We start from the raw sequence: 9,151 nt of genomic DNA, 5'->3' as shown, positions 1-9,151 counted from the left end.
TGTTTCTTTCTCCTGCTGCAGTATCATCTCCAGAGATCCCTCCAGTTCCAGAGCCAGAGCAAGGACCAGGTCCACGGCTAGATCCAGCTCCAGCTCTTGTTCCACCACCTGTGCTATAGCTGGAGCCAGTGTCACCTCCATCAGTCCCTCCAGGGCCAGAGCCACCACCAACATCAGCTCCAGCCCCAGTGCCAGCTCCTGAGCTGGAGCCAGCTGGACCATTAGCTCCAGGGAGAATCCTCCCTCCACCTGGAGAGATAACAGCAGAGCCAAACCCAGCCCCAGAGCCCACCTGCCGCTGAGATGTGACCAGCAAGAACCTGCTGAAGGAGGAGAAGCCTGACTTCTTGGAGTTCCTTCCCAGGCTAGTGGCAGAGCAGTTGACACTGATTGATGTGGTGAACAGCAGGGCGCTCACGGCAGGTGGGGTCGGCCTTCCCTGTGCCATGAGCTGCCCCACACCTGCCATTTCCTGATCCAGAATCCCATGATGTCGGTCCAGCTTCCCTGCTTACCCTCATGTGACCTGAGCAGCTTTCTTAACTCCCAAGCCTTTGCTGTCCTCATGTGGACAGTAGAGATGGACACTGAGAGCAGCTGCCATGCAGAGTGGCTATGCAGATGGACGAGGTGGAGCAGAGAGGAAGTTTGGCAGAATCTGCGCTTTGGTGGGGGAGGGGAGCACACTGAAGTGCTGTCTCGTCCTTGGGTAGTTCACTCATTTGACCAGGAGGCCTCAACAGCCTCAGCAATAATAAGCACCTCATGTGTTCATGACTTCAAGGCAGACAAACAAAGCCTGTTGGTTGTTGCTGCCTTGGGAGAATGTGCATCTGAAAGAGGAGTCAGACCCCAGGATGGTCAGAATGGGTGGGAGATGCCCCTACAGACGGTCAAGCAGGAGCCGAGTTCTGGTGCTTGGAGGAAGTGAGACTGGGCGGCGAACAAATGTCACTTCCCGGTGCCACAGTATCCGGTCCTGGGTCATCCTGTTCTGGGTACCCTCAAGGGACACAGGCAACACCCAGGGACTCCCACAAGCCTCAAGCCACATTCTCAGCTTCCTGAGCTCTAGCTCTCACCACTGACCCGGCCTGGGACTGGGGGCTGCGGACGCTGAGCTGGGCTGTGGCAGGGCTGGGTGACATGCCCTGTCCTCCCCAGGAGCTCTTCAAGAAAGTGATGCCCCACAACTTCCTGGACTCCATCTGGTCCCAGTGTGACAACAGGGGTAATGAACACCTGACACGCACCATCCATGCCACCACGACCCGCTTTAACAGAGTGGTCGAATGTGTCATCACCACTTGCATTGGGGATCTGAGCATGACAGCCTAGGAGAGGGCCAGGGTGGTGGAGCTCTGGATCCAGGTGGCCAAGGTAAGATGTGGGAGTTCCTGAGAGCTCCTCTCTGGAGTCAGGGGAACTGCCCCTTCTCCTTTCTCAGCTCTCATGTTTGAAGTCTGTGGTCTGAGTCTTTGCAAAATTATTAGGCCCCTCCTGCCAGTGCCTCGATGACCTGACTCCTGGTCCCAGTGGTGGGAATCTCACCCCTTCCTGGGCTCCTTCCTTACCTTGAGCTAAAATCCTCCTCCCTGGAAGTATTCTTCATCAGTTTCCAGCTGTGCCTTTCCCGGATTCCCTGAGTTACTGTCTCATCCAGGACAGGAGACGTCAATGAGGTGACAGAAGCCAGAGGAAGCAGGGCTCCAGTTCCCCCTCACAGCTCATTCTCTTCCTTTCCCCAGGAATGCCAGGGCCTGAGGATCCTTTCCTCACTCCATGCGATCCTCTGGGCTCTGCAGGTCCCCTCCATTCAGCGTTTAAAAGAGACATGGAGCTGGGTGTCCAGGTGGGTAGGCCTCTGTCCATTTGAGCACCACCTGGGTGGACCAGACACCCCCCACAGGGCTAGCATTGCCCTTCAGTCAGTTGGGACCTCCTGGGAGACAGCAAACCCTGGCGATAGGGTCTGACCTGGTTGGAGGCTTGGAGTCTTTCTGAAAACTTAGGCCAGTGGTTCTGCTTCAGGAATCAGTTTCCCTAAGTGACAGATCCTGGCTTGAGCCAAATTGAAGATTTTCAAGTGTTTTCAACAAAAGAACTCTCTGTCCACATGTAATTAAGACTGTTTAAAACACATCTGCTGAGAAGATAAGAGAATGGAGGCCCCAGGTGACAATAAGAGAGCCCCCTCCCCAGTCCCAGACACCTCAGGGCTCAGAGGACACAGTGAAAAAGCTCATACAGGCTGTCTGGATCTTCTGGGTTTTCAAACAAAAGGGATTTACCCTCAAACCACTCCACAGTGTCTCTTTCCTTTTTTCCCTCCTCAGGAAGAACTGGACAAAACTTAAAAAGTTGATGAAAACAAGCCAGCGGGAGAGCAGGAAGCTGCTCAAGGAGGTGAGTGGAGGCTGGAGATCTGGAAGGAGGGGAGGTGAGGTGGGGAGGGACAAGGCAGGATGTGCTTTGGGAAGTTTTTCACTTAAGGTTCCCTGAGAAATAACGGTCTGTCTTGTCCAGCTTGACAGGAAGCGTGGGGTGTGAGCTGCAGGGGCAAGTGGGGACTGTTTGGGGAAGGAGGCCTTGGTCACGGGATACAATGATGTCGGCTGGACTCTTCCAGGAGGTGAAGAGCTGGCAGAATGAGCAGGTCTCTGGTTTCCATGTGGACCCAACAGCTGGCACTCTTCCTTCAGGCTCGCGGGTGGATGGAGTGGGTGGGGGTTCCTTTCTTCCTCTAGCAGCCCAGCCTGTCCTCAGGAAGCCAGGCCCCTGCTGCTCCTACTGTCTTCACTGCACCTCGCAGGGGTGGGCACTCTGCATGCCCCAGGGATGGGCACTGTGAGGTCACACAGGTCTTGTGGACACAGGGGCTGCCCAGCCTTGGGCCAAATGGTGGATCTGGGACAGAACTGTGTGGTCTCTGGGACTGTGCACTCTAGCTAGATAGTGGTCACTGCTGACAAACCAGTGAGTCTCGCTCGGTGCCTTGTTGACAAGGATATGCCCCAGATGGCCATGAGAATTATCGGGGAACCTACAGATTCTTAATGGACCTTCCTGACAGGACGTTAGAAGCTTCCAAGTAAAAAAGGATGCAAATGTCACCATTACACAGTGCTGTGGTAACCCCCTACACTGTCACTCAGATGTGGCACAAGGGGGATCCTTCCTGAGTGAATAAAGGAGGAGTTCTGTACAGGGTCCATCATGAGGGGATCCTAGGGAGCTGAGGCCTTTGACATGGCCTCAGGTCCAGCGTGGTGTCAGAGAATCCCAGGGGGCTGGAAAACACAGAATCCACTTTGATAGGACCCCGAGACACCTTGTGCCTCCCAATCCATGGCTCAGGCTGACTGAGGGCCACAAGACACCCCGAGAGTCCAGAGGCCAGGACATTGGTCAGAGGTGTGTCTGGAGGAGGAGTGAAGGCCGGGGGCCAGGCCCTTTGGCTGGGAAGGGGGACGGTCTCCTCTGTGGGCCCCTGAGCAATTCATTGCCCCTCTGTGGGCCTCAGTCTCCTCATCTGGGAAACGGAAGGTGATGATCTGTGGTGCAAGTCTCATAGGGGTGATGAGGTACAAGGGGGAGACGAATGAGCAGGAGCTTTGTGCTCCTCCTCCTCGAGGGGGGAAGGGAGAGTACTGATGACAGTCAGATGACACTGAGTCCTCAGGGCACCCTGGGAGGCATGGGAGTCCTCCTCACACTTTCCTGATGAGGAGAGAGGCTTAAGGGCCTGGGAAGGATTGAGAGCACAGAGGAGGGAGTGTTGGAGCTGGGAGTGATCTAGAATCAGAGCACTCTGGAATGGGATCAGCCATAGACACCAGATGTCCAGGGTCCAGGATCAGCGGCCTGGGAGACATGGGGAAGGGAGCATGGCCTCCCTGAGCCTGTGCTTGACCTTGCAGGAGGTGAACTCTGTGTGGGCCACCCTAGAGATGGATCCCCAGGGAGCCCAGGAGAGGCAGCAGCAGCAGGTGAAGGAGCCTGAGGGGGAGGGTCCAGGTGTTAGAGGAGGGGGTCTCTCTCCCCACGGCTTGAGGTCTCCTTAAGAGAGGAGTCCCTCCTCTTCCAGCCCAGCTCCTGGAACCCCAGAGCCTGAAATGACTGCCCTGGAAGTGACCAGGATGAGGCCTAGAAGGGCTGTACCCAGGATGGATTAGGGAGGGGAGGGGCAGGGAACACATGCTCTGGGATTTGCCAAAAGCCGCCCCTGGGAGGTGATTGGGGAAGTTGAGTGGTCCTGGAGGGGGCAACTGGGGGCAGGCCGCTGAGGGTCCTAGGCTGCTCTCTGTGGGAGTCTGTGATGGGCAGGAGGCTGGTGTGAAGGGATTTGGGGGAGGTTCCATCGGGCACCTGAGAGGTGGGACTCATCTCACCACTCCCACCCTGACTTCACAGGATGTCGTCCCCTTCCTGGACATGTTCCTGTATCACCTGAAGCTGCTAAACATTGGGAGGGAGGATGATCTGGAAGTGAGTGAGCCTGGAGGTGGGACCAAGGAGCAGGATCCTGAGGTTTGGGAGGCGAAAGCCCTGCACTGGGCCCTGAGCTCTCAGTACCTGGCAAACCTTCTCTCACGAGAGCCCCATGGCCACCCATGGGAGCTGGGGAGTCAGGCCCATTTTAGCAATGCATGAATAGACGCTCCGCATAAGCCCCCCACCAGGCCCCCTGGGCTAGTGAAGCTCAGAGCTGCCTGTCTGCAGAGCTGCAGGAGGCTGTGTCTGAGCTGCACTCAGCCTCCCCCTCAGACCCTGCCCCTGGGGGAGTGCCATCAGCCCCTGCAAGTGAGGAAGCACTTCTGTGGTCCAACTGTCCCTTCCTCCCTGAGGCCTCAGTCTCCCCATCTGTCATCAGAGATGATGTGATACATAAGGTCTCTGGCCTCAGCTCCCCTGTCCCTCCTGTTCTGGGGCCCAGAGCCTGGCCCAGTGTCAAGTTCTCTTTGTGGAAGCTCTGCCCTCTGCTGGGCCCTGATGTTCTTGCAGCCTGAGAAGGGGTGGGATGGGGGTTGGTTATGGGCTTAGGGGGCTGTTTCTGATGGACATTAGCTGTCTCCCTTCCAGGGAAATCGGGTCAACTTCCAGAAATGGTATGAGGTGAGCAGCTGTGTGAGGGTGGGGAAGTGGAAATCACAGACCTCCCCGGGCAAGACTTTCCCTGGCCTCATCCCTTGGGTCTTACGTTCATTGGGAGAGTCAGATCCACAAAGCTGGGAATCCCATCACATTGGCGTGTGTGTGAGGGGCTGACATCAAGGACACCTTCCTGGATAAGGAACAAATTCCAACCAACTGTGAGGACAGGCAAGTCCTGAATGGAGTGGGAAGGAAGGAGGGTACCCGAGTGAGCACAGACCCAAGACCAAATCCTCAATCCGCACAAGTCGCTGGCAGGGTTCCCCACCCAAGCTCTGTCTGCATTCTGTCCTTCCTCCCAGAAATTAAAAGTCATCAGGAGGATCCAGCTGCTCCAGCAGGCTGCAAATGCGTATGACCTGGAGCCCGAAGAGCGATTTGGGGCCTGGTTCCAGGCCATGGAGCCAATCAGTCTCCATGAGAGGTGAGGGGGACAGGAGTTGGGTGAGGGCAGGGCAGACTCTGTCTGATGGCCAGCACCAGAGCCTGTGGCCTGGCTCGCTAATCAGCCTCAGAACTCGTAGCGGGGTGGCCCATGGGGCACTGGGATTCAGCTGCTGGCAGGCTCTGGGAGGGGCACCTGAGGTGTGGCTCCTGGTAGCTCACAGGTCCACTCTGTCCTGTAGCTACTGGGTCTCCTGCTAGCCGGAGCTTGCACACCAGAAGGCGAGCAAAATGCGGCTCTTCAAGAGAAAGACGAACCGGACATCCTCCAGTTTAGGGCCGAGTGAGTGTTGGGACCAGCAGCGACTGAATCCAGGGGCTCAGTACAGCTTAGGCCTAAGCATGGGCCTGGATCCCAGCTCCACTGCTGACCAGGTCTGGGACAGGCTGCTCCCCTCTCGTCTCTGGGATTCAGTTGCCTCCTCTGAAATGGGTGATGATAAATGATGCCTCCTGCATCAGGGTCAAATGAGGTGCTGTTGATGGAATGAGCACTCTGCGCAGGGTTTGGATCAGAGTGCAGGGGGGCAGGGAGGTGTGCCATGAATATCAGGGAGGGACCCCAAAATAGTCTGTTTCTTCTCTTCAGCCACCACGCCCTTGTCAATGAACCGTCACACTCTGGAGACCACAAGTGCAGCTCCTCCTGACCAGCAGGGACACTGGCGCCCTCGGGGTGCCCCGGGCCAGCTCTTCCCACCCTGAGTGGAGGAGGACATCCTAAGACTTTCCCCGGTTTCCCCTAAAGCCCCAGAGGGAGGGAACCACCACCTCCAACTCCCTGAAATCTGCACCCCAGCGACTGTTAACCCATTGGGGAGGAGTGATATAATTTCTTTAATAGTAAACGGTAGATTTGACTCTTATGATATATCCTGTTTCTGTCACAGCCTGGGTGTTGTGGTGTGGTTCTTTCACTTCTTATGCTCATGTAAATGAGACACAGAATCTCACTTTCCTCCTTGAATTAAGAACTTGTGTATGCTCACAGCTTATTTTATGTGGGAGAAGGCAGGAGGGCCAGCCTCCACCCTGGCTACTGAATGAAACCCTCAAGTCTCCCTTCCTCAGAGGACAGGTGCATTTCTGTGTGGGTCACCTGGGCCAGGAGCAGAGACAGCCCCTCAGATCTCCCTGGAGGTAGAGGTTGGAGGGACTTTCCCAGGCAGAGCAATAACCACTGAAGTGTGGGTGTCTTTCAAATAGCACCTACCAGGACCATGTCCTTCCCCAGGACAGTGGCTGTCTTTCTACAGCTTTCCAGGAAGAAGGAATGTTTTTTGCTTCTCTTGTTGAGGTTTCTTTGATCAGATATTGGAACTTGCCATTTTCTAACCAGTCTCTGGATTTGCATCAACACTAAATGAGAAATAAATGAAAAAAGATAAATGTTTGCATGTGTAACGGACAAGGACAGAGGAAGACCATGTGCAGATGGACTAAGGGCCCACAGGACATCCCCATCAGGTCGCCTCTAGGGCTCCCTGTTCACCCTTTGCCTAGATTGGAATCCTCCTGTGATCCTGGCCCATGGACTTGGAAGTCCTTTTCCCGCTTGTTTCATATCCAGAGGGAAAGATTCATGATGCAGCTTTTAAACCTACAACAGGACTTTGTTCCATAAACCTCACTGCTGCCTGTGAACTAGGATTTCCAGCATCCCTGCACAGCTTTGTATGATTCTGTCTGGGCAAAAATTCCCTAGAAGGCCCCTAGCCTTTCTGTCAGGCACACCGTAACCATTCCTCCCCAGCTGGGCCTGATGGATCAGGGGTAAGCTCTGGTTTGCCAGGACAAGAGACCTTAATCCTGTCCACTGAATGACCCACACCGTCCCTTGCTGCCCTGGGTGACATCTGGGCGCATGTGGTTCTGAGGTCCCTGGTCTCAGACAATCACTAGTTTACGCACTCAGTCTTCTTGCTACTGACTTGTCCCAAAGGGGCAGCTGGGCCTGAGGGAATAGAGCACGTAGCCCCTGGGACAGCTGAGTTCTTTTCCCCAGTCTGTGCTGTGGTTATATGGATTTGTGTTACAGGGATGTGAAACTTTCCTGTTGGGAGTTTTGAAAGATGAGGCAGGAGAGGGGCAGGTATAGAAGTGGGTCCAGCAGGGGAATGTCACCAATCTTAGACACCACAAACACAACCTTACCAATTAAAATGGTGAAATGCTCCCCAGGTGGGTGGTTAGAAGACACTGCTCAGAGCTCATGCCGAGAACCCACCCCACGACCTGGAGCTAAAGGGTGAGCACCCGGCATTTTGAACATCATGCCCTGGAAACACCCTGTAAGACAAGGGCCATTGTCTTGAATACCTTGGTACATCTTCCCCCTCCTTTCTGAAGGCTGCAAGTGCCATCCAGGGAGGCCTTTTCAGTTCAGCCAGAAGCAGAGTAGAAATCCTAGTTCCCAAAGCCCAGGTCCTTCCTTTCAAGGCACTGCCATCCAGGAAAGAAAGAATTCACACATCGGTGTAGACAACACAAACACACACACTCATGTCCCACTCAAATCCCAAGATACATGAACTACTAAGAGATTAAAAGTGACTTCAGACACAGTTCAACCAATTGCAAAAGAAGGGTTTCCTTAAGATCCTGACTCAAATAAAATGTAAAACCAGGAAATAACCTTGACAAAACTGGGAGACTTTGGAAACTGACTAGATAGTTGATTATCAGAATGACAATTTTATTTTTGTATGTGATAACGTTATTGTGTTTGTGTTCCAAAAATCCCTCATCTGTAAGAGAAACTGAAATATTTACAGCTGAAATGATGTGCTCTCAGCCATCTCCTCTGGTTAATTCTTGGGGTCTTGGTGTGAGGATAAACAAAGTCAGAGGGTATACGAGTTGACAATGTTTGAAGCAAGTAACAGGTTCACAGAGATTGATATTTCTCTACTCTGAGTTTTAGAGATTTTTGAAAAGCTTCAGAACACAATTTTGATAAAAACATTATACTTGGTGTCCACATTACAATGTTACAAATTAAAACATCACAAATATAAAGGAATGCTTCTCCTTCCTGACCTAAGGAAGCTCTCTCTCAGTCTGGCTTCTGTGAATGACCTGATGATGCCACCAATTATTCACTTATCACATGTTTGTTGAGTAATTCCTATGTGCTCTGTGCTGTGTGCAAGGCGAACACATTTCCACGACTCTGGATCTAGTGTGGGAAGGAAGGCAATGAGCCTGTTGCCAAGGTTCTCTAAGTGGAAAATAATGACACCAGGGGGTATGCTCATTCTTGAGATTCCAAAATCAAAGCTACAGAAGTTTGCCAAGTAACAGATAAGAGATGCTTAATTCATGATATAGAAATCACCTATGTCTGAATTACCGTGGGACCATGAAGAGAAAGACTGATGGATTTTACGTTATAATTAGATGCAAAATAATCGTACTGGCCCCTGGCCAAGTGGTTAAGTTTGGCATGTTCTGCTTTGGTGGCCCACGTTCAGTTACTAGGCACGGACCTACAATACTCATTAGCAGCCATGTCGTGATGGTGATCCACACAAAAAGTAGAGGAAGATTGGCA

General features: G+C 53.2%; 1 long non-coding RNA gene across 1 annotated transcript; it reads left to right on the top strand.

The window, feature by feature from the left end:
* The first annotated feature begins 1,332 nt into the window (after nt 1-1,332).
* Nucleotides 1,333-2,645, top strand: LOC131402885 (uncharacterized). The gene is made up of 3 exons (XR_009219044.1): nt 1,333-1,380; nt 2,337-2,406; nt 2,630-2,645. It is a non-coding gene; the product is annotated as an uncharacterized LOC131402885 (long non-coding RNA).
* The last annotated feature ends 6,506 nt before the right edge of the window (nt 2,646-9,151 follow it).

The sequence above is a fragment of the Diceros bicornis genome, unplaced genomic scaffold (genome assembly GCF_020826845.1).
Source record: "Diceros bicornis minor isolate mBicDic1 unplaced genomic scaffold, mDicBic1.mat.cur scaffold_323_ctg1, whole genome shotgun sequence".
Taxonomy (NCBI): domain Eukaryota; kingdom Metazoa; phylum Chordata; class Mammalia; order Perissodactyla; family Rhinocerotidae; genus Diceros; species Diceros bicornis.
This window is presented reverse-complemented; position numbering and strand designations above follow the sequence as displayed.